The sequence below is a fragment of the Lactuca saligna genome, chromosome 5 (assembly GCF_052625555.1).
Source record: "Lactuca saligna cultivar CGN05327 chromosome 5, ASM5262555v1, whole genome shotgun sequence".
In the NCBI taxonomy this organism is placed as follows: Eukaryota; Viridiplantae; Streptophyta; class Magnoliopsida; order Asterales; family Asteraceae; genus Lactuca; species Lactuca saligna.
The window spans coordinates 245,514,530-245,541,360 of NC_136421.1; the positions used below are offsets into that span (position 1 = coordinate 245,514,530).

The 26,831-nt window shown below is 37.2% G+C and overlaps 3 non-coding genes across 3 annotated transcripts; all 3 read left to right on the plus strand.

The window, feature by feature from the left end:
* Nucleotides 1-8,670: 8,670 nt before the first annotated feature.
* Nucleotides 8,671-8,867, plus strand: LOC144999389 (U2 spliceosomal RNA). Its single transcript, XR_013660862.1, has one exon. It is a non-coding gene; the product is annotated as a U2 spliceosomal RNA (small nuclear RNA).
* Nucleotides 8,868-17,536: 8,669 nt separating this feature from the next.
* Nucleotides 17,537-17,733, plus strand: LOC144999390 (U2 spliceosomal RNA). The gene has a single exon (XR_013660863.1). It is a non-coding gene; the product is annotated as a U2 spliceosomal RNA (small nuclear RNA).
* An 8,672-nt stretch (nt 17,734-26,405) lies between these two features.
* On the plus strand, nt 26,406-26,602 carry LOC144999391 (U2 spliceosomal RNA). The gene has a single exon (XR_013660864.1). It is a non-coding gene; the product is annotated as a U2 spliceosomal RNA (small nuclear RNA).
* Nucleotides 26,603-26,831: the final 229 nt, after the last annotated feature.

The window sequence follows — 26,831 nt, forward strand, 5'->3', positions numbered from 1 at the left end:
CAATATTCAGTTCAATGTTGATAGATTTGATTTGAAAAGTTGTATTAATCCAGCAGAAACTTGTTATCTTTCCAATAAAAATAAGTGACAGAAAATCTTTGCATGGGAGCCCACTCCTGTAATTTCAACCATGCTTTTACCTGTTACGGATTTCTTTCATGGGCATCCAGTGTCATGCTAAGTTCATTTCTTTCATGGGCATCCCTTGTCATGCTAAGTTCAAAGAGACTGATCAGGATAGATATCCATGAGTTTTTTTTATATGATCTTTTTCTTTAGGAAGGAAGATGAAACAAAACAAATCCAGCAGAAACTAGCTATCAGTTATCCTTCATAAGAGGGCCAGAAAGATGAAACCCACTCCCCTAATTTCAACCATGGACCTAGCTTGTTTGCTGATTTCTTATACCTTTTATGGATTTGTTTCAAATATGCTAATTAAGCTCCAAGAGACTCAAAAGGACAGATAGTTATGACTTGGTTTTAATGATCTTTTCTTCAGGAGATGAAACAAAACAAGGTTTATGTGAATATAGAAGAAATAGATAGTAGTGACAAAATGGACAGGTTAAAAAAAAAAAAAAAAAAGCGGGTGTCCATTTGAGTCGGACTAGTCGGCAATATGGGCCTGAAGAGCCGAGACCTGTTATCCTTCCACCGTCGGAAGCGAGGAGTTTTCGCAGCTCTGTGAAGCCAGCCTAACGCATTGCCCCCTTCTCTAGGTTCCAAGAGACCCAAAGCCTTCGCTCAAGCCACTTGAACCAACTCTCGACTTGGAACGGGCAGGTCAAATTACACACCACCAAACCCAACCAAACTCGACCAAATCATAATCCAACCCACTTTGATACCCCCACTTGGGTTACAGGCAAACGTTACCAAGCCCGGTGATTAATAACCTACAAGATATATTTATAAAGTCGTCTGCGAATCCTCCACACACCGATGTGGGACACACTCGCTAATATATACATAAACAAACTAAAATATTCTTTTCGTTAACAATTCCACCAACATATTGTAATTGAACTTCTCGTCATGTAAAACAAAACTATCTACAACGACATCAAGGGATTTTGATTCTTCGAAACCATCACATGGTTTCTTATATTCCAGTCCAACTTATCATCAACTTGTATGACTATCCTGGTACCCCCATAGCCCATATTGCAGTGGGAAAGACAATGAATGTGAAGAGATGACGACAAGGTCCGTCTTACTTCTAAAAGCTTCGGGAGATGTTGTCCGTGTTGTCCCACCAAAACATAACATCAACGCGAAATACAAGCTTCAGCTCGCAATGTCGATGCTGCCGTGCCATCGGTTTCCTTTTTATGTAATCTGATTTAGTGTTTATGTTATTGAAAATAATCATGCTTCACACATCATACTTTTTGTTTAAATAATACATAATAGAACACCATTAAATACGAGAAACTAAGCACTTCAACTTATGTAGAACGGAATACGATATATTGTAAGCACTAAACCTAAAATCTCATAGACTCTGTAATACTCCATGGAACAATCATGGACCGAACGTCTGGAAATCTATAATCCGCGCCTTTATCGGGGCATGTTTAACCATAAACCTACTGTCTACCTTATGCTCGCTCGTTTTAAGATGCAAGGTAACTAAAAGCGCATCATTGACATGACGACTTGTTTATAGTTTTTCTTCGTGAGCAGTGCCTTTTTTTTTGGTTCCTTCTTCGATAATTGCAAGCATGTAATAACATAACGAAATAAAACCCTAGTTAAAAGCATATGACCATATCTTAAATACGAATAACTTATTTTCAATGGATTATTGAAATGCTACATTGTGGTGACATCTTGATAAATTGACTTCTTTGTGTTGACCCTACTACATATGAGAAACATCGGGACATATGTCGTGTTATTTTTTGTAAGCATTTTTTAAAGATTTTTGTTTGATAATTACAGGCATATATCAACACAAGTAAGAAAGCCCTAGTTACATCCCTACGACCATTTCCTATCAACAAATAACTTACTGGAAATGCATTTTTGAAATACTATATTATGGGGACATCAGGCTAAAATTACTTTTGTGTGTTAAATCTATTAAATCATAACACATATAGGAAAATATGTGATGATATTTTTAGTATAACTATTAAAAACTGACATCTCAAGCCGAGGCCATGACGCCCAATATATTTTCAAAATACAAAACCGACATTACACAAGTTAAAAAATCAAAATCCTAGTTATTTTTCGATATAAGAGCATGAAATCAAGTGTTAGATGAAAATGAAAGATGAATAACCTTCAAATCGGTAAACTGCATTCAAGGTTAATTGTGGAATGTTTTGAAAACAAAAAAAGCTTGCAATGACCTCTGTGTAGCGTTCCGGTCTTGGTGGGGGGTGGGGGGGGGGGGGGGTTCAACTGCATTCAAGGTGGGTTCACATGAGAATCATGCCGAGTAAACATGCAAACACACAAATTGTTGAGTGGATGTTTGGGAAGAAAACCGAATCAAATGAGAACCTTGATTTAAAGAAGGTGGGAGATTTGTCTTTGACGACATTTTTGTTACAATTTTTTCAAGGGGATTTGGAGACGAAGGATTTGTGGAAGATATGTGAAAAATACGGAGTAGTGGTTGATGTTTATATGGCTAAGAAGTTGTTAGGGATGAAGCTTGGTTTTGTCAGATTCTTACATGTTGATAATAAGCAGTGTTTGATTCAAAACTTTTGCACCATATCGATTGGGAGATTTCTTTTATTTTTTTCGACTGCAATGCTTAGAAGGGAAGAGAAAACAAAGTTAGTCCATACGGATCAACAGAGACCACAAGTAAATTCAGATGGTAATAAAAATGAAGTCGGGAAGGAAATTCAAAATCTTATGCCTCGATGTCGGTAGGGAAGGGGAGACACGTAGTCAACATGAACATATTATGTTTTTTTGGAACAAAATTTTATGTAGAATTTGATAGACTTATCGTGTATGGATCTTGGGTGTGTTCGAAATTTGAATCTCATAGAAAACTTGTATAAGGTGTGTAGTGAAGAATGATTTAACAAAATTAAAGTTAAGTATATTGGTGGTATGTGAGTGTGTATTGAATCCTAGTCTCAAAATCCTTGCAGTTAGTTCGAAAAAATATGAAGAGAATATTGGCACATTAAGGAGACGAGGTTGTTAACAGATAACTTTTCGGTTGATTAAAGGATGGTGTGGCTTGAAATTTAGGGCCTTAATTCCCTTCCTCTGTGTGCTTGGACATCCGTTGCATTAAAAAAAATTACAATTTCTTGGGATGAAGCTATGTTTGTTGACCGGGATAAGAAAAAAAGAAACATTTAACGGATGAGAGTGTGTAAAATCAATTAAATCAGAAAATGGTAGAGTGTGTTACGGTGGTAAATGAAGAAGTGAAGCAATGAGTGTACATGAAAGGAATTAGATGTCGGGTTCATAACATTTAGAAAAATATGGATGATATAAGTCAAAAAGGAGAATACAATGATTCGATTAATTAATGGCGAGGATGTAAGTGGCAGCAGCATAGAGTGTGCGTGAAAGGGATTAGATGCCGCGTTGATAACATTTAGAAGAATGTGGATGATATAAGTCAACAAGGAGAATACAATGACTCAATTGATGGTGAGGATGTAAGTGGCGATGAGTAGGAGAATGTTTTTATGGATATTGTTCAGCATACACATGAGCAAACACCGGTTGTGGGGATAAAGTTTATGGAGGTCTATCAAATCAAGTTGGAAAAAAAAAGCATGCACAGGAGGGATGACATGTGTTTTGAGGGTGATAGTGCTAATTTAAAAAAACAAATATCTTGGGAGGACATGGTCACTATGAAAGACATAACTAATGATAAGGAAGATAAATAAACTAAGTTAATGCCAATGAAGATGGAAGCTCGTCTCAATCCATTGCGAAACTACGAGGGTTTGATGGGGTTGATTTCATTGTGTTGCTGTCGAGGGGTTCTAGAAGCAATCCATAGTCAAGGAACATGATTTTGATGTCGAGAATTCGTTGGATAAGCCGATTATTCATCCTTATACTCTGCCACGTGAGAACGTACTCGAAAGGTTGTAAATCATACGTTCTTAAATTATTGAGTGAGAACACAATGGATAAACGAATATTCTTTCTGTTAAATGTTTGTGGGATGGAAGCAATGACAAATGGAATAAAGACATGAAGTTGTGTAGAAAGCATACTTTTAGGCTTTTTGGGATCCAAGAAACATGTATGGTCCGTTAGATCCTGTAAAAGTAAAGAGTATTTAGGGAAAGGGCCAAATGAGTATTACGAGGCATTTAGGATCCTTTGGTGGTTGTAATAAATACAGGTACCCGGAAAGAATACGTTATTATTGTCGAGGGGGCTTGTGTGATTCCTAAGTTTTTCATGAATACACACCTTATCTAGTTTTCTCTCAGATTTACACTCCGGGAGGGTACTTTTTTTTTTTTTTCTCCCTCAAGATATGCCAAATTCATTTAATGATTTCATTCATAAAGTTGGGCTACTTGATAAGAAATGTTCCTATGGGTGGGTATGATCGTACCAAAATTAGTGTTAATGGTTAAAAACTAGCAAATCGGATAGATTTGTAGTTTTCGAGAATCTTGTAGATGTTTCGGGTTTTATGTTAATGTCGTCGGATAAATCAATTTTGGATTATAGACACGTTCTTTTCAAACACGCGGTGGCAACTTTCAAGTTGTATTATTTTTGCATTAAATGGGATGATTTTGACGATGTTATAGAGATTTTGAACCGTTCATTAGATTCAGACATTCACCTAACACAAGTAAATTAGTGTTGATCCAGGAAAAGTTTAAAAAAATGAATGCTTCATCAAAATTTGAATAATAATAATAATAAACAATGGTGAAAATAATATGTTACAATGAAGACTTTGTGAGATTGATCAAGGAAATGCCACTCCAAAAGCAATGGGGATCGTTCGAATGTTTTGAGAAAAACTCATGATTATGAGAAATTGGAAACTTTATACGTTATTCAAAAAGCTAAGATTTATCGGAGAATTGAAGGGGACGCAAACTCAAGGTACGATAACAATATTCTTTATAGAAGACACATGGACCTTGTTATCCGTGGTATAAAAACAATGAGTTAGCCGGATGATCCACAAATTGGTGAGAGGATTATTTTAGTAAAATATGTTAAATTTAACAGGTTCGGAGGCGAGAGTGTTCAAAAACATAGCACACAGTGTACAAGTCTTGCATCGTATCAGGATGAGTGTATCGAAGTTCTGTGCATGATTGAGGAAATTAGAAGTGTTGTTTGGTCGTGTGAAGAGGATAAGGTTTAGGGTGCGGATGGTTTTTCCTATAAGTTTGTAAAAAAAAAACATTGGGATTTACTGAAATATGATATTTTTGATGGCGTCACAAAGTTTATTCTTTCAGCTAATATTCCACACGGCTGTAATAGTTATTTCATCACTCCGGTTCCACACGTGGGTAGGTCGTTAAAGAAAAAAAATTATTTCAAAGGTAATATATTATCGACCAATTAGTTTGATTGTGTTACAATACAAAATCATTGCTAAGTTGTTGGCAAATCGATGATTTAAGCAAAAAAAAATCTTTCAAAGGTAAAAGTTGATGAACGAGGATGTTTGAAGTACATTGCTACTTTAGATTTGCGGTTAAGATAAGTGTTGTGCCAATTTGGGTGTTGACGATATCTGAGACTCATGTTTATCTGACGATTAAAACTTAAATAAAGTGTTTTTTTCCGAATAAGTGGAGCTTGAAGTGCACGTCTTGTACCTCATATCTTATATTTATAACTATGTGGTCGTTGGGATATAAATGTAAAGTAATTAAAGACCTCTAACATGAAATTAAGAATGACTTGGCTGATACTAATATGAGACGAAAAGCAATGCTGGAGGAACAAGTTATGAGTAAGAGGAACTCTACTGATGACGTAAAGAACACGATACAGATAGAATGAGAGAAAATTGAAGTGATGGATGAATTTTGGAGTTTGAAGCAAGGGTGGTTGATAGTAGTCGAGTCGCTTCATCAATTACATCCAAGCAATCACTTGAATTACAATTCCTTTATTATAGAAGCTTGTTTTGAGTATCAAGTTCCATTAATGGAGACCCACCTCTTGATATGACACCACTTGAAAGTTGAAATAGACGGCTTAAGTGATGTAGTGATGTTGTTAGAACATGGATCATCGCACCTTATGTACACTCAATTGAAAATTAAACATCACAGATGGTATAACAAGCGCGGACATTGAGTTTCGATTGTTGAATATGGAACTTTCCTTTTCACCTGAACTCGCATATAACGTTATTATCGAGCAATTTTCTTTATTCTAAATATATTTTTTAGGTAAAAGTTATCCGATAATTGTTAGAATCGAATTGGAAGTGATTGTAAAATGTTAGGAGGCGAAGATTGTTGGCACAGGTCCTTTAAGACACACGCAACTAACTCACGTAATGTATGAAGACAGCAAGAAGAAAGATTTTTATAATTCTATGTGCAGCAATCTGAAGAGTAAAAGACCAGGAAAAAAAACTTTATTTTATTTACTCAAGACTCGGTACAAGCTAAGGACCAGTACAACTCCATATACTTCGCTCAAACTAGAAGCTAAATTCTAAATAATAAACTACAAATTAAAACATAACATATAAATTCATAAATACTCATTAAAACTAACGTTCCAATCATGCGGGTGAACCAATGACAACGGAACCGATTAATCCAACAATCACCCCCTTAATCGGTTGTTCACGCCATTTGCTCAAAACAACCTTTAATCGCCCTTTTTCCATCTTGATTCTTGACCTTTCCCGGACACCCGGCCTCCACCTCAGTCAGGTCCAAAGTCATCACCTAATCCCGATATTTCCCGCGCACCCGACCTTCACCTCCGTCCGTCCAAAGTCTTCCACACCCGGCTGTTGTTTGTCACCACAGAGAATCCGTTTTCACCTAACACTTCTGTGAAACGAGAGCCTTCTTCCACAAATAAAGAAAACAAAGCAACCCGCTTTTCCCGTCTTCTTTCACCTGGAAAACGAAATAAACCCAAAGCCACCTGCTTTGACGGATCTTTTCTATTTGTTTTCTTACTCATCTTCGGTAAATCTCTCCATTTTCCGGTGACCTACCCCACAGCCTACCGCCGGAAGAACCACCATTCTTGCCTTCACAGCCAAGAGCACAACCATTGGATTTTACACCAATGAAAATCATGAGCAAAAACACCTCGAAGCACCCTCACGATCGCCTTCATCTCTGTTAACACCCATTGCATGCTATACCGAAAAGCACAACGACCCTCTGTGACCTACTTCACCATCATCACATCTTGTTTCAACCGGCAAATCACCACAATTAACCGCAGCCACCTGCTGCACACAACAGTGTTCTGCCATTTGTATCAACTAGAACCTCCAGTCGAGAAACCGCTGCCAAACAACCCCCTTTCCGCTGCGATAGCAACTTTGTGCCCGAAGGCTCCTCCCCTTCGAGGTCGACTCTCAAAACGGCCTTGTTCCTCTTCACTAGCCCTAAGCTCTGATACCAAATGTTGGTACACGCCCTTGAAAACACACAGACACACACACAACACACACTAGTCACGTAAATATGTATGTAAACTTGCAAAAATGGAACGTGATTACAAAACGTCTACATCTTCCTATATACCAAACGAAAACAAAGTACATCTATTTATACCAAATAAAGAGCTGGATAATAAGCTACCATCTAGCCACAAATCCATGCTCAAGTGAAGCCACTATCCTTTTTATTTTCCACAAAACCCGGTCAAAGATAGGGCCAAATCTTTTGCTCCAAGTTTGGATTACAACAAATCCGATAAGCCAACAAAGATGGTGTGATTCCAGCAATGACGAAATAGCAAGCCGATGAGAATAGCGGGACATGTTGGTTGAAAAAGCAGATAGTATCTTGGAAAGGAATAGTGAACAGTTACGGGAAGAATAATTTATGGTTGAATCTTACCTGGGAACGGGATGACGTAACAAAGAAACGGTTGCCCGGAAAATAAATTTTGTCAGGATATTAAAGGAGTAAGAAATGTGTTAGATATGATTATAAAATTATATGGTTTCAAGATATAATATGATTTTTATCAGAAAAACAAGGTAAAAGGATTACGTATGATTAAAAACACATATTTTGATAGAATGGATTTTAACAGTGTTGGACTTATCTGAGAAGTTTGAGTTTGTGCATTATTTATTAATTTAGTTGATAGATATGTGATAAAAAAGTAAATGGACAAAAGCAAAGGATAGTAGGTACACGAGTGGAAGGAGCCATTTGTAATTGACTAACTATCAGCATGAAATGAAGTTGTTCTGTTTACAGAAAAATAAGAAAAGAAAAGGCAATGCAATCATAAACACATATGCATATGCAGTAGTGTAAGTTTGATTTGAATATATACAGAAACTCAGAAAGTAAAGAAGTAAAAGAATAATATTGAAGCTGTTTTGGTTGGTGAAGGAAGGAACCGCTGGCAGTGAAAGCGAAAGTGTGTGCATCCCATGCAGTTCCCACATCGGGTGAATGGAGGAAGCAGACAAGAGGGAGGCGAGTAGAAAAGGGGAAGCCCACAGCTGTAAGAAGCATACCTTTCTCGGCCTTTTGGCTAAGATCAAGTGTAGTATCTGTTCTTATCAGTTTAATATCTGATATGTGGGCCATCGGCCCACTCGATATTAATCTTATTTTTTATGGGGGAAGGCCCGTTACAGTAGCTTGCTGCTGGGGTTCTTCATGCGTCGCTTTGGTCTTACACTACTGCCAGGGCCCGGCGCACCCCTCCAATATTCAGTTCAATGTTGATAGATTTGATTTGAAAAGTTGTATTAATCCAGCAGAAACTTGTTATCTTTCCAATAAAAATAAGTGACAGAAAATCTTTGCATGGGAGCCCACTCCTGTAATTTCAACCATGCTTTTACCTGTTACGGATTTCTTTCATGGGCATCCAGTGTCATGCTAAGTTCATTTCTTTCATGGGCATCCCTTGTCATGCTAAGTTCAAAGAGACTGATCAGGATAGATATCCATGAGTTTTTTTTATATGATCTTTTTCTTTAGGAAGGAAGATGAAACAAAACAAATCCAGCAGAAACTAGCTATCAGTTATCCTTCATAAGAGGGCCAGAAAGATGAAACCCACTCCCCTAATTTCAACCATGGACCTAGCTTGTTTGCTGATTTCTTATACCTTTTATGGATTTGTTTCAAATATGCTAATTAAGCTCCAAGAGACTCAAAAGGACAGATAGTTATGACTTGGTTTTAATGATCTTTTCTTCAGGAGATGAAACAAAACAAGGTTTATGTGAATATAGAAGAAATAGATAGTAGTGACAAAATGGACAGGTTAAAAAAAAAAAAAAAAGCGGGTGTCCATTTGAGTCGGACTAGTCGGCAATATGGGCCTGAAGAGCCGAGACCTGTTATCCTTCCACCGTCGGAAGCGAGGAGTTTTCGCAGCTCTGTGAAGCCAGCCTAACGCATTGCCCCCTTCTCTAGGTTCCAAGAGACCCAAAGCCTTCGCTCAAGCCACTTGAACCAACTCTCGACTTGGAACGGGCAGGTCAAATTACACACCACCAAACCCAACCAAACTCGACCAAATCATAATCCAACCCACTTTGATACCCCCACTTGGGTTACAGGCAAACGTTACCAAGCCCGGTGATTAATAACCTACAAGATATATTTATAGAGTCGTCTGCGAATCCTCCACACACCGATGTGGGACACACTCGCTAATATATACATAAACAAACTAAAATATTCTTTTCGTTAACAATTCCACCAACATATTGTAATTGAACTTCTCGTCATGTAAAACAAAACTATCTACAACGACATCAAGGGATTTTGATTCTTCGAAACCATCACATGGTTTCTTATATTCCAGTCCAACTTATCATCAACTTGTATGACTATCCTGGTACCCCCATAGCCCATATTGCAGTGGGAAAGACAATGAATGTGAAGAGATGACGACAAGGTCCGTCTTACTTCTAAAAGCTTCGGGAGATGTTGTCCGTGTTGTCCCACCAAAACATAACATCAACGCGAAATACAAGCTTCAGCTCGCAATGTCGATGCTGCCGTGCCATCGGTTTCCTTTTTATGTAATCTGATTTAGTGTTTATGTTATTGAAAATAATCATGCTTCACACATCATACTTTTTGTTTAAATAATACATAATAGAACACCATTAAATACGAGAAACTAAGCACTTCAACTTATGTAGAACGGAATACGATATATTGTAAGCACTAAACCTAAAATCTCATAGACTCTGTAATACTCCATGGAACAATCATGGACCGAACGTCTGGAAATCTATAATCCGCGCCTTTATCGGGGCATGTTTAACCATAAACCTACTGTCTACCTTATGGTCGCTCGTTTTAAGATGCAAGGTAACTAAAAGCGCATCATTGACATGACGACTTGTTTATAGTTTTTCTTCGTGAGCAGTGCCTTTTTTTTGGTTCCTTCTTCGATAATTGCAAGCATGTAATAACATAACGAAATAAAACCCTAGTTAAAAGCATATGACCATATCTTAAATACGAATAACTTATTTTCAATGGATTATTGAAATGCTACATTGTGGTGACATCTTGATAAATTGACTTCTTTGTGTTGACCCTACTACATATGAGAAACATCGGGACATATGTCGTGTTATTTTTTGTAAGCATTTTTTAAAGATTTTTGTTTGATAATTACAGGCATATATCAACACAAGTAAGAAAGCCCTAGTTACATCCCTACGACCATTTCCTATCAACAAATAACTTACTGGAAATGCATTTTTGAAATACTATATTATGGGGACATCAGGCTAAAATTACTTTTGTGTGTTAAATCTATTAAATCATAACACATATAGGAAAATATGTGATGATATTTTTAGTATAACTATTAAAAACTGACATCTCAAGCCGAGGCCATGACGCCCAATATATTTTCAAAATACAAAACCGACATTACACAAGTTAAAAAATCAAAATCCTAGTTATTTTTCGATATAAGAGCATGAAATCAAGTGTTAGATGAAAATGAAAGATGAATAACCTTCAAATCGGTAAACTGCATTCAAGGTTAATTGTGGAATGTTTTGAAAACAAAAAAAGCTTGCAATGACCTCTGTGTAGCGTTCCGGTCTTGGTGGGGGGTGGGGGGGGGGGGGGGGGGTTCAACTGCATTCAAGGTGGGTTCACATGAGAATCATGCCGAGTAAACATGCAAACACACAAATTGTTGAGTGGATGTTTGGGAAGAAAACCGAATCAAATGAGAACCTTGATTTAAAGAAGGTGGGAGATTTGTCTTTGACGACATTTTTGTTACAATTTTTTCAAGGGGATTTGGAGACGAAGGATTTGTGGAAGATATGTGAAAAATACGGAGTAGTGGTTGATGTTTATATGGCTAAGAAGTTGTTAGGGATGAAGCTTGGTTTTGTCAGATTCTTACATGTTGATAATAAGCAGTGTTTGATTCAAAACTTTTGCACCATATCGATTGGGAGATTTCTTTTATTTTTTTCGACTGCAATGCTTAGAAGGGAAGAGAAAACAAAGTTAGTCCATACGGATCAACAGAGACCACAAGTAAATTCAGATGGTAATAAAAATGAAGTCGGGAAGGAAATTCAAAATCTTATGCCTCGATGTCGGTAGGGAAGGGGAGACACGTAGTCAACATGAACATATTATGTTTTTTTGGAACAAAATTTTATGTAGAATTTGATAGACTTATCGTGTATGGATCTTGGGTGTGTTCGAAATTTGAATCTCATAGAAAACTTGTATAAGGTGTGTAGTGAAGAATGATTTAACAAAATTAAAGTTAAGTATATTGGTGGTATGTGAGTGTGTATTGAATCCTAGTCTCAAAATCCTTGCAGTTAGTTCGAAAAAATATGAAGAGAATATTGGCACATTAAGGAGACGAGGTTGTTAACAGATAACTTTTCGGTTGATTAAAGGATGGTGTGGCTTGAAATTTAGGGCCTTAATTCCCTTCCTCTGTGTGCTTGGACATCCGTTGCATTAAAAAAAATTACAATTTCTTGGGATGAAGCTATGTTTGTTGACCGGGATAAGAAAAAAAGAAACATTTAACGGATGAGAGTGTGTAAAATCAATTAAATCAGAAAATGGTAGAGTGTGTTACGGTGGTAAATGAAGAAGTGAAGCAATGAGTGTACATGAAAGGAATTAGATGTCGGGTTCATAACATTTAGAAAAATATGGATGATATAAGTCAAAAAGGAGAATACAATGATTCGATTAATTAATGGCGAGGATGTAAGTGGCAGCAGCATAGAGTGTGCGTGAAAGGGATTAGATACCGCGTTGATAACATTTAGAAGAATGTGGATGATATAAGTCAACAAGGAGAATACAATGACTCAATTGATGGTGAGGATGTAAGTGGCGATGAGTAGGAGAATGTTTTTATGGATATTGTTCAGCATACACATGAGCAAACACCGGTTGTGGGGATAAAGTTTATGGAGGTCTATCAAATCAAGTTGGAAAAAAAAAGCATGCACAGGAGGGATGACATGTGTTTTGAGGGTGATAGTGCTAATTTAAAAAAACAAATATCTTGGGAGGACATGGTCACTGTGAAAGACATAACTAATGATAAGGAAGATAAATAAACTAAGTTAATGCCAATGAAGATGGAAGCTCGTCTCAATCCATTGCGAAACTACGAGGGTTTGATGGGGTTGATTTCATTGTGTTGCTGTCGAGGGGTTCTAGAAGCAATCCATAGTCAAGGAACATGATTTTGATGTCGAGAATTCGTTGGATAAGCCGATTATTCATCCTTATACTCTGCCACGTGAGAACGTACTCGAAAGGTTGTAAATCATACGTTCTTAAATTATTGAGTGAGAACACAATGGATAAACGAATATTCTTTCTGTTAAATGTTTGTGGGATGGAAGCAATGACAAATGGAATAAAGACATGAAGTTGTGTAGAAAGCATACTTTTAGGCTTTTTGGGATCCAAGAAACATGTATGGCCCGTTAGATCCTGTAAAAGTAAAGAGTATTTAGGGAAAGGGCCAAATGAGTATTACGAGGCATTTAGGATCCTTTGGTGGTTGTAATAAATACAGGTACCCGGAAAGAATACGTTATTATTGTCGAGGGGGCTTGTGTGATTCCTAAGTTTTTCATGAATACACACCTTATCTAGTTTTCTCTCAGATTTACACTCCGGGAGGGTACTTTTTTTTTTTTTCTCCCTCAAGATATGCCAAATTCATTTAATGATTTCATTCATAAAGTTGGGCTACTTGATAAGAAATGTTCCTATGGGTGGGTATGATCGTACCAAAATTAGTGTTAATGGTTAAAAACTAGCAAATCGGATAGATTTGTAGTTTTCGAGAATCTTGTAGATGTTTCGGGTTTTATGTTAATGTCGTCGGATAAATCAATTTTGGATTATAGACACGTTCTTTTCAAACACGCGGTGGCAACTTTCAAGTTGTATTATTTTTGCATTAAATGGGATGATTTTGACGATGTTATAGAGATTTTGAACCGTTCATTAGATTCAGACATTCACCTAACACAAGTAAATTAGTGTTGATCCAAGAAAAGTTTAAAAAAATGAATGCTTCATCAAAATTTGAATAATAATAATAATAAACAATGGTGAAAATAATATGTTACAATGAAGACTTTGTGAGATTGATCAAGGAAATGCCACTCCAAAAGCAATGGGGATCGTTCGAATGTTTTGAGAAAAACTCATGATTATGAGAAATTGGAAACTTTATACGTTATTCAAAAAGCTAAGATTTATCGGAGAATTGAAGGGGACGCAAACTCAAGGTACGATAACAATATTCTTTATAGAAGACACATGGACCTTGTTATCCGTGGTATAAAAACAATGAGTTAGCCGGATGATCCACAAATTGGTGAGAGGATTATTTTAGTAAAATATGTTAAATTTAACAGGTTCGGAGGCGAGAGTGTTCAAAAACATAGCACACAGTGTACAAGTCTTGCATCGTATCAGGATGAGTGTATCGAAGTTCTCTGCATGATTGAGGAAATTAGAAGTGTTGTTTGGTCGTGTGAAGAGGATAAGGTTTAGGGTGCGGATGGTTTTTCCTATAAGTTTGTAAAAAAAAACATTGGGATTTACTGAAATATGATATTTTTGATGGCGTCACAAAGTTTATTCTTTCAGCTAATATTCCACACGGCTGTAATAGTTATTTCATCACTCCGGTTCCACACGTGGGTAGGTCGTTAAAGAAAAAAAATTATTTCAAAGGTAATATATTATCGACCAATTAGTTTGATTGTGTTACAATACAAAATCATTGCTAAGTTGTTGGCAAATCGATGATTTAAGCAAAAAAAAATCTTTCAAAGGTAAAAGTTGATGAACGAGGATGTTTGAAGTACATTGCTACTTTAGATTTGCGGTTAAGATAAGTGTTGTGCCAATTTGGGTGTTGACGATATCTGAGACTCATGTTTATCTGACGATTAAAACTTAAATAAAGTGTTTTTTTCCGAATAAGTGGAGCTTGAAGTGCACGTCTTGTACCTCATATCTTATATTTATAACTATGTGGTCGTTGGGATATAAATGTAAAGTAATTAAAGACCTCTAACATGAAATTAAGAATGACTTGGCTGATACTAATATGAGACGAAAAGCAATGCTGGAGGAACAAGTTATGAGTAAGAGGAACTCTACTGATGACGTAAAGAACACGATACAGATAGAATGAGAGAAAATTGAAGTGATGGATGAATTTTGGAGTTTGAAGCAAGGGTGGTTGATAGTAGTCGAGTCGCTTCATCAATTACATCCAAGCAATCACTTGAATTACAATTCCTTTATTATAGAAGCTTGTTTTGAGTATCAAGTTCCATTAATGGAGACCCACCTCTTGATATGACACCACTTGAAAGTTGAAATAGACGGCTTAAGTGATGTAGTGATGTTGTTAGAACATGGATCATCGCACCTTATGTACACTCAATTGAAAATTAAACATCACAGATGGTATAACAAGCGCGGACATTGAGTTTCGATTGTTGAATATGGAACTTTCCTTTTCACCTGAACTCGCATATAACGTTATTATCGAGCAATTTTCTTTATTCTAAATATATTTTTTAGGTAAAAGTTATCCGATAATTGTTAGAATCGAATTGGAAGTGATTGTAAAATGTTAGGAGGCGAAGATTGTTGGCACAGGTCCTTTAAGACACACGCAACTAACTCACGTAATGTATGAAGACAGCAAGAAGAAAGATTTTTATAATTCTATGTGCAGCAATCTGAAGAGTAAAAGACCAGGAAAAAAAACTTTATTTTATTTACTCAAGACTCGGTACAAGCTAAGGACCAGTACAACTCCATATACTTCGCTCAAACTAGAAGCTAAATTCTAAATAATAAACTACAAATTAAAACATAACATATAAATTCATAAATACTCATTAAAACTAACGTTCCAATCATGCGGGTGAACCAATGACAACGGAACCGATTAATCCAACAATCACCCCCTTAATCGGTTGTTCACGCCATTTGCTCAAAACAACCTTTAATCGCCCTTTTTCCATCTTGATTCTTGACCTTTCCCGGACACCCGGCCTCCACCTCAGTCAGGTCCAAAGTCATCACCTAATCCCGATATTTCCCGCGCACCCGACCTTCACCTCCGTCCGTCCAAAGTCTTCCACACCCGGCTGTTGTTTGTCACCACAGAGAATCCGTTTTCACCTAACACTTCTGTGAAACGAGAGCCTTCTTCCACAAATAAAGAAAACAAAGCAACCCGCTTTTCCCGTCTTCTTTCACCTGGAAAACGAAATAAACCCAAAGCCACCTGCTTTGACGGATCTTTTCTATTTGTTTTCTTACTCATCTTCGGTAAATCTCTCCATTTTCCGGTGACCTACCCCACAGCCTACCGCCGGAAGAACCACCATTCTTGCCTTCACAGCCAAGAGCACAACCATTGGATTTTACACCAATGAAAATCATGAGCAAAAACACCTCGAAGCACCCTCACGATCGCCTTCATCTCTGTTAACACCCATTGCATGCTATACCGAAAAGCACAACGACCCTCTGTGACCTACTTCACCATCATCACATCTTGTTTCAACCGGCAAATCACCACAATTAACCGCAGCCACCTGCTGCACACAACAGTGTTCTGCCATTTGTATCAACTAGAACCTCCAGTCGAGAAACCGCTGCCAAACAACCCCCTTTCCGCTGCGATAGCAACTTTGTGCCCGAAGGCTCCTCCCCTTCGAGGTCGACTCTCAAAACGGCCTTGTTCCTCTTCACTAGCCCTAAGCTCTGATACCAAATGTTGGTACACGCCCTTGAAAACACACAGACACACACACAACACACACTAGTCACGTAAATATGTATGTAAACTTGCAAAAATGGAACGTGATTACAAAACGTCTACATCTTCCTATATACCAAACGAAAACAAAGTACATCTATTTATACCAAATAAAGAGCTGGATAATAAGCTACCATCTAGCCACAAATCCATGCTCAAGTGAAGCCACTATCCTTTTTATTTTCCACAAAACCCGGTCAAAGATAGGGCCAAATCTTTTGCTCCAAGTTTGGATTACAACAAATCCGATTAAGCCAACAAAGATGGTGTGATTCCAGCAATGACGAAATAGCAAGCCGATGAGAATAGCGGGACATGTTGGTTGAAAAAGCAGATAGTATCTTGGAAAGGAATAGTGAACAGTTACGGGAAGAATAATTTATGGTTGAATCTTACCTGGGAACGGGATGACGTAACAAAGAAACGGTTGCCCGGAAAATAAATTTTGTCAGGATATTAAAGGAGTAAGAAATGTGTTAGATATGATTATAAAATTATATGGTTTCAAGATATAATATGATTTTTATCAGAAAAACAAGCTAAAAGGATTACGTATGATTAAAAACACATATTTTGATAGAATGGATTTTAACAGTGTTGGACTTATCTGAGAAGTTTGAGTTTGTGCATTATTTATTAATTTAGTTGATAGATATGTGATAAAAAAGTAAATGGACAAAAGCAAAGGATAGTAGGTACACGAGTGGAAGGAGCCATTTGTAATTGACTAACTATCAGCATGAAATGAAGTTGTTCTGTTTACAGAAAAATAAGAAAAGAAAAGGCAATGCAATCATAAACACATATGCATATGCAGTAGTGTAAGTTTGATTTGAATATATACAGAAACTCAGAAAGTAAAGAAGTAAAAGAATAATATTGAAGCTGTTTTGGTTGGTGAAGGAAGGAACCGCTGGCAGTGAAAGCGAAAGTGTGTGCATCCCATGCAGTTCCCACATCGGGTGAATGGAGGAAGCAGACAAGAGGGAGGCGAGTAGAAAAGGGGAAGCCCACAGCTGTAAGAAGCATACCTTTCTCGGCCTTTTGGCTAAGATCAAGTGTAGTATCTGTTCTTATCAGTTTAATATCTGATATGTGGGCCATCGGCCCACTCGATATTAATCTTATTTTTTATGGGGGAAGGCCCGTTACAGTAGCTTGCTGCTGGGGTTCTTCATGCGTCGCTTTGGTCTTACACTACTGCCAGGGCCCGGCGCACCCCTCCAATATTCAGTTCAATGTTGATAGATTTGATTTGAAAAGTTGTATTAATCCAGCAGAAACTTGTTATCTTTCCAATAAAAATAAGTGACAGAAAATCTTTGCATGGGAGCCCACTCCTGTAATTTCAACCATGCTTTTACCTGTTACGGATTTCTTTCATGGGCATCCAGTGTCATGCTAAGTTCATTTCTTTCATGGGCATCCCTTGTCATGCTAAGTTCAAAGAGACTGATCAGGATAGATATCCATGAGTTTTTTTTATATGATCTTTTTCTTTAGGAAGGAAGATGAAACAAAACAAATCCAGCAGAAACTAGCTATCAGTTATCCTTCATAAGAGGGCCAGAAAGATGAAACCCACTCCCCTAATTTCAACCATGGACCTAGCTTGTTTGCTGATTTCTTATACCTTTTATGGATTTGTTTCAAATATGCTAATTAAGCTCCAAGAGACTCAAAAGGACAGATAGTTATGACTTGGTTTTAATGATCTTTTCTTCAGGAGATGAAACAAAACAAGGTTTATGTGAATATAGAAGAAATAGATAGTAGTGACAAAATGGACAGGTTAAAAAAAAAAAAAAAGCGGGTGTCCATTTGAGTCGGACTAGTCGGCAATATGGGCCTGAAGAGCCGAGACCTGTTATCCTTCCACCGTCGGAAGCGAGGAGTTTTCGCAGCTCTGTGAAGCCAGCCTAACGCATTGCCCCCTTCTCTAGGTTCCAAGAGACCCAAAGCCTTCGCTCAAGCCACTTGAACCAACTCTCGACTTGGAACGGGCAGGTCAAATTACACACCACCAAACCCAACCAAACTCGACCAAATCATAATCCAACCCACTTTGATACCCCCACTTGGGTTACAGGCAAACGTTACCAAGCCCGGTGATTAATAACCTACAAGATATATTTATAAAGTCGTCTGCGAATCCTCCACACACCGATGTGGGACACACTCGCTAATATATACATAAACAAACTAAAATATTCTTTTCGTTAACAATTCCACCAACATATTGTAATTGAACTTCTCGTCATGTAAAACAAAACTATCTACAACGACATCAAGGGATTTTGATTCTTCGAAACCATCACATGGTTTCTTATATTCCAGTCCAACTTATCATCAACTTGTATGACTATCCTGGTACCCCCATAGCCCATATTGCAGTGGGAAAGACAATGAATGTGAAGAGATGACGACAAGGTCCGTCTTACTTCTAAAAGCTTCGGGAGATGTTGTCCGTGTTGTCCCACCAAAACATAACATCAACGCGAAATACAAGCTTCAGCTCGCAATGTCGATGCTGCCGTGCCATCGGTTTCCTTTTTATGTAATCTGATTTAGTGTTTATGTTATTGAAAATAATCATGCTTCACACATCATACTTTTTGTTTAAATAATACATAATAGAACACCATTAAATACGAGAAACTAAGCACTTCAACTTATGTAGAACGGAATACGATATATTGTAAGCACTAAACCTAAAATCTCATAGACTCTGTAATACTCCATGGAACAATCATGGACCGAACGTCTGGAAATCTATAATCTGCGCCTTTATCGGGGCATGTTTAACCATAAACCTACTGTCTACCTTATGCTCGCTCGTTTTAAGATGCAAGGTAACTAAAAGCGCATCATTGACATGACGACTTGTTTATAGTTTTTCTTCGTGAGCAGTGCCTTTTTTTTGGTTCCTTCTTCGATAATTGCAAGCATGTAATAACATAACGAAATAAAACCCTAGTTAAAAGCATATGACCATATCTTAAATACGAATAACTTATTTTCAATGGATTATTGAAATGCTACATTGTGGTGACATCTTGATAAATTGACTTCTTTGTGTTGACCCTACTACATATGAGAAACATCGGGACATATGTCGTGTTATTTTTTGTAAGCTTTTTTTAAAGATTTTTGTTTGATAATTACAGGCATATATCAACACAAGTAAGAAAGCCCTAGTTACATCCCTACGACCATTTCCTATCAACAAATAACTTACTGGAAATGCATTTTTGAAATACTATATTATGGGGACATCAGGCTAAAATTACTTTTGTGTGTTAAATCTATTAAATCATAACACATATAGGAAAATATGTGATGATATTTTTAGTATAACTATTAAAAACTGACATCTCAAGCCGAGGCCATGACGCCTAATATATTTTCAAAATACAAAACCGACATTACACAAGTTAAAAAATCAAAATCCTAGTTATTTTTCGATATAAGAGCATGAAATCAAGTGTTAGATGAAAATGAAAGATGAATAACCTTCAAATCGGTAAACTGCATTCAAGGTTAATTGTGGAATGTTTTGAAAACAAAAAAAGCTTGCAATGACCTCTGTGTAGCGTTCCGGTCTTGGTGGGGGGTGGGGGGTTCAACTGCATTCAAGGTGGGTTCACATGAGAATCATGCCGAGTAAACATGCAAACACACAAATTGTTGAGTGGATGTTTGGGAAGAAAACCGAATCAAATGAGAACATTGATTTAAAGAAGGTGGGAGATTTGTCTTTGACGACATTTTTGTTACAATTTTTTCAAGGGGATTTGGAGACGAAGGATTTGTGGAAGATATGTGAAAAATACGGAGTAGTGGTTGATGTTTATATGGCTAAGAAGTTGTTAGGGATGAAGCTTGGTTTTGTCAGTTTCTTACATGTTGATAACAAGCAGTGTTTAATTCAAAACTTTTGCACCATATCGATTGGGAGATTTCTTTTATTTTTTTCGACTGCAATGCTTAGAAGGGAAGAGAAAACAAAGTTAGTCCATACGGATCAACAGAGACCACAAGTAAATTCAGATGGTAATAAAAATGAAGTCGGGAAGGAAATTCAAAATCTTATGCCTCGATGTCGGTAGGGAAGGGGAGACACGTAGTCAACATGAACATATTATGTTTTTTTGGAACAAAATTTTATGTAGAATTTGATAGACTTATCGTGTATGGATCTTGGGTGTGTTCGAAATTTGAATCTCATAGAAAACTTGTATAAGGTGTGTAGTGAAGAATAATTTAACAAAATTAAAGTTAAGTATATTGGTGGTATGTGAGTGTGTATTGAATCCTAGTCTCAAAATCCTTGCAGTTAGTTCGAAAAAATATGAAGAGAATATTGGCACATTAAGGAGATGAGGTTGTTAACAGATAACTTTTCGGTTGATTAAAGGATGGTGTGGCTTGAAATTTAGGGCCTTAATTCCCTTCCTCTGTGTGCTTGGACATCCGTTGCATTAAAAAAAATTACAATTTCTTGGGATGAAGCTATGTTTGTTGACCGGGATAAGAAAAAAAGAAACATTTAACGGATGAGAGTGTGTAAAATCAATTAAATCAGAAAATGGTAGAGTGTGTTACGGTGGTAAATGAAGAAGTGAAGCAATGAGTGTACATGAAAGGAATTAGATGTCGGGTTCATAACATTTAGAACAATATGGATGATATAAGTCAAAAAGGAAAAATACAATGATTCGATTAATTAATGGCGAGGATGTAAGTGGCAGCAGCATAGAGTGTGTGTGAAAGGGATTAGATGCCGCGTTGATAACATTTAGAAGAATGTGGATGATATAAGTCAACAAGGAGAATACAATGAATCAATTGATGGTGAGGATGTAAGTGGCGATGAGTAGGAGAATGTTTTTATGGATATTGTTCAGCATACACATGAGCAAACACCGGTTGTGGGGATAAAGTTTATGGAGGTCTATCAAATCAAGTTGGAAAAAAAAAGCATGCACAGGAGGGATGACATGTGTTTTGAGGGTGATAGTGCTAATTTAAAAAAACAAATATCTTGGGAGGACATGGTCACTGTGAAAGACATAACTAATGATAAGGAAGATAAATAAACTAAGTTAATGCCAATGAAGATGGAAGCTCGTCTCAATCCATTGCGAAACTACGAGGGTTTGATGGGGTTGATTTCATTGTGTTGCTGTCGAGGGGTTCTAGAAGCAATCCATAGTCAAGGAACATGATTTTGATGTCGAGAATTCGTTGGATAAGCCGATTATTCATCCTTATACTCTGCCACGTGAGAACGTACTCGAAAGGTTGTAAATCATACGTTCTTAAATTATTGAGTGAGAACACAATGGATAAACGAATATTCTTTCTGTAAAATGTTTGTGGGATGGAAGCAATAACAAATGGAATAAAGACATGAAGTTGTGTAGAAAGCATACTTTTAGGCTTTTTGGGATCCAAGAAACATGTATGGTCCGTTAGATCCTGTAAAAGTAAAGAGTATTTAGGGAAAGGGCCAAATGAGTATTACGAGGCATTTAGGATCCTTTGGTGGTTGTAATAAATACAGGTACCCGGAAAGAATACGTTATTATTGTCGAGGGGGCTTATGTGATTCCTAAGTTTTTCATGAATACACACCTTATCTAGTTTTCTATCAGATTTACACTCCGGGAGGGTACTTTTTTTTTTTTTTTCTCCCTCAAGATATGCCAAATTCATTTAATGATTTCATTCATAAAGTTGGGCTACTTGATAAGAAATGTTCCTATGGGTGGGTATGATCGTACCAAAATTAGTGTTAATGGTTAAAAACTAGCAAATCGGATAGATTTGTAGTTTTCGAGAATCTTGTAGATGTTTCGGGTTTTATGTTAATGTCGTCGGATAAATCAATTTTGGATTATAGACACGTTCTTTTCAAACACGCGGTGGCAACTTTCAAGTTGTATTATTTTTGCATTAAATGGGATGATTTTGACGATGTTATAGAGATTTTGAACCGTTCATTAGATTCAGACATTCACCTAACACAAGTAAATTAGTGTTGATCCAAGAAAAGTTTAAAAAAATGAATGCTTCATCAAAATTTGAATAATAATAATAATAAACAATGGTGAAAATAATATGTTACAATGAAGACTTTGTGAGATTGATCAAGGAAATGCCACTCCAAAAGCAATGGGGATCGTTCGAATGTTTTGAGAAAAACTCATGATTATGAGAAATTGGAAACTTTATACGTTATTCAAAAAGCTAAGATTTATCGGAGAATTGAAGGGGACGCAAACTCAAGGTACGATAACAATATTCTTTATAGAAGACACATGGACCTTGTTATCCGTGGTATAAAAACAATGAGTTAGCCGGATGATCCACAAATTGGTGAGAGGATTATTTTAGTAAAATATGTTAAATTTAACAGGTTCGGAGGCGAGAGTGTTCAAAAACATAGCACACAGTGTACAAGTCTTGCATCGTATCAGGACGAGTGTATCGAAGTTCTGTGCATGATTGAGGAAATTAGAAGTGCTGTTTGGTCGTATGAAGAGGATAAAGTTTCGGGTGCGGATGGTTTTTCCTTTAAGTTTGTAAAAAAAACATTGGGATTTACTGAAATATGATATTTTTGATGGCGTCACAAAGTTTATTCTTTCAGCTAATATTCCACACGGCTGTAATAGTTATTTCATCACTCCGGTTCCACACGTGGGTAGGTCGTTAAAGAAAAAAAATTATTTCAAAGGTAATATATTATCGACCAATTAGTTTGATTGTGTTACAATACAAAATCATTGCTAAGTTGTTGGCAAATCGATGATTTAAGCAAAAAAAAAATCTTTCAAAGGTAAAAGTTGATGAACGAGGATGTTTGAAGTACATTGCTACTTTAGATTTGCGGTTAAGATAAGTGTTGTGCCAATTTGGGTGTTGACGATATCTGAGACTCATGTTTATCTGACGATTAAAACTTAAATAAAGTGTTTTTTTCCGAATAAGTGGAGCTTGAAGTGCACGTCTTGTACCTCATATCTTATATTTATAACTATGTGGTCGTTGGGATATAAATGTAAAGTAATTAAAGACCTCTAACATGAAATTAAGAATGACTTGGCTGATACTAATATGAGACGATAATATGAGACGAAAAGCAATGCTGGAGGAACAAGTTATGAGTAAGAGGAACTCTACTGATGACGTAAAGAACACGATACAGATAGAATGAGAGAAAATTGAAGTGATGGATGAATTTTGGAGTTTGAAGCAAGGGTGGTTGATAGTAGTCGAGTCGCTTCATCAATTACATCCAAGCAATCACTTGAATTACAATTCCTTTATTATAGAAGCTTGTTTTGAGTATCAAGTTCCATTAATGGAGACCCACCTCTTGATATGACACCACTTGAAAGTTGAAATAGACGGCTTAAGTGATGTAGTGATGCTGTTAGAACATGGATCATCGCACCTTATGTACACTCAATTGAAAATTAAACATCACATATGGTATAACAAGCGCGGACATTGAGTTTCGATTGTTGAATATGGAACTTTCCTTTTCACCTGAACTCGCATATAACGTTATTATCGAGCAATTTTCTTTATTCTAAATATATTTTTTAGGTAAAAGTTATCCGATAATTGTTAGAATCGAATTGGAAGTGATTGTAAAATGTTAGGAGGCGAAGATTGTTGGCACAGGTCCTTTAAGACACACGCAACTAACTCACGTAATGTATGAAGACAGCAAGAAGAAAGATTTTTATAATTCTATGTGCAGCAATCTGAAGAGTAAAAGACCAGGAAAAAAAACTTTATTTTATTTACTCAAGACTCGGTACAAGCTAAGGACCAGTACAACTCCATATACTTCGCTCAAACTAGAAGCTAAATTCTAAATAATAAACTACAAATTAAAACATAACATATAAATTCATAAATACTCATTAAAACTAACGTTCCAATCATGCGGGTGAACCAATGACAACGGAACCGATTAATCCAACAATCACCCCCTTAATCGGTTGTTCACGCCATTTGCTCAAAACAACCTTTAATCGCCCTTTTTCCATCTTGATTCTTGACCTTTCCCGGACACCCGGCCTCCACCTCAGTCAGGTCCAAAGTCATCACCTAATCCCGATATTTCCCGCGCACCCGACCTTCACCTCCGTCCGTCCAAAGTCTTCCACACCCGGCTGTTGTTTGTCACCACAGAGAATCCGTTTTCACCTAACACTTCTGTGAAACGAGAGCCTTCTTCCACAAATAAAGAAAACAAAGCAACCCGCTTTTCCCGTCTTCTTTCACCTGGAAAACGAAATAAACCCAAAGCCACCTGCTTTGACGGATCTTTTCTATTTGTTTTCTTACTCATCTTCGGTAAATCTCTCCATTTTCCGGTGACCTACCCCACAGCCTACCGCCGGAAGAACCACCATTCTTGCCTTCACAGCCAAGAGCACAACCATTGGATTTTACACCAATGAAAATCATGAGCAAAAACACCTCGAAGCACCCTCACGATCGCCTTCATCTCTGTTAACACCCATTGCATGCTATACCGAAAAGCACAACGACCCTCTGTGACCTACTTCACCATCATCACATCTTGTTTCAACCGGCAAATCACCACAATTAACCGCAGCCACCTGCTGCACACAACAGTGTTCTGCCATTTGTATCAACTAGAACCTCCAGTCGAGAAACCGCTGCCAAACAACCCCCTTTCCGCTGCGATAGCAACTTTGTGCCCGAAGGCTCATCCCCTTCGAGGTCGACTCTCAAAACGGCCTTGTTCCTCTTCACTAGCCCTAAGCTCTGATACCAAATGTTGGTACACGCCCTTGAAAACACACAGACACACACACAACACACACTAGTCACGTAAATATGTATGTAAACTTGCAAAAATGGAACGTGATTACAAAACGTATACATCTTCCTATATACCAAACGAAAACAAAGTACATCTATTTATACCAAATAAAGAGCTGAATAATAAGCTACCATCTAGCCACAAATCCATGCTCAAGTGAAGCCACTATCCTTTTTATTTTCCACAAAACCCGGTCAAAGATAGGGCCAAATCTTTTGCTCCAAGTTTGGATTACAACAAATCCGATTAAGCCAACAAAGATGGTGTGATTCCAGCAATGACGAAATAGCAAGCCGATGAGAATAGCGGGACATGTTGGTTGAAAAAGCAGATAGTATCTTGGAAAGGAATAGTGAACAGTTACGGGAAGAATAATTTATGGTTGAATCTTACCTGGGAACGGGATGACGTAACAAAGAAACGGTTGCCCGGAAAATAAATTTTGTCAGGATATTAAAGGAGTAAGAAATGTGTTAGATATGATTATAAAATTATATGGTTTCAAGATATAATATGATTTTTATCAGAAAAACAAGCTAAAAGGATTACGTATGATTAAAAACACATATTTTGATAGAATGGATTTTAACAGTGTTGGACTTATCTGAGAAGTTTGAGTTTGTGCATTATTTATTAATTTAGTTGATAGATATGTGATAAAAAAGTAAATGGACAAAAGCAAAGGATAGTAGGTACACGAGTGGAAGGAGCCATTTGTAATTGACTAACTATCAGCATGAAATGAAGTTGTTCTGTTTACAGAAAAATAAGAAAAGAAAAGGCAATGCAATCATAAACACATATGCATATGCAGTAGTGTAAGTTTGATTTGAATATATACAGAAACTCAGAAAGTAAAGAAGTAAAAGAATAATATTGAAGCTGTTTTGGTTGGTGAAGGAAGGAACCGCTGGCAGTGAAAGCGAAAGTGTGTGCATCCCATGCAGTTCCCACATCGGGTGAATGGAGGAAGCAGACAAGAGGGAGGCGAGTAGAAAAGGGGAAGCCCACAGCTGTAAGAAGCATACCTTTCTCGGCCTTTTGGCTAAGATCAAGTGTAGTATCTGTTCTTATCAGTTTAATATCTGATATGTGGGCCATCGGCCCACTCGATATTAATCTTATTTTTTATGGGGGAAGGCCCGTTACAGTAGCTTGCTGCTGGGGTTCTTCATGCGTCGCTTTGGTCTTACACTACTGCCAGGGCCCGGCGCACCCCTCCAATATTCAGTTCAATGTTGATAGATTTGATTTGAAAAGTTGTATTAATCCAGCAGAAACTTGTTATCTTTCCAATAAAAATAAGTGACAGAAAATCTTTGCATGGGAGCCCACTCCTGTAATTTCAACCATGCTTTTACCTGTTACGGATTTCTTTCATGGGCATCCAGTGTCATGCTAAGTTCATTTCTTTCATGGGCATCCCTTGTCATGCTAAGTTCAAAGAGAC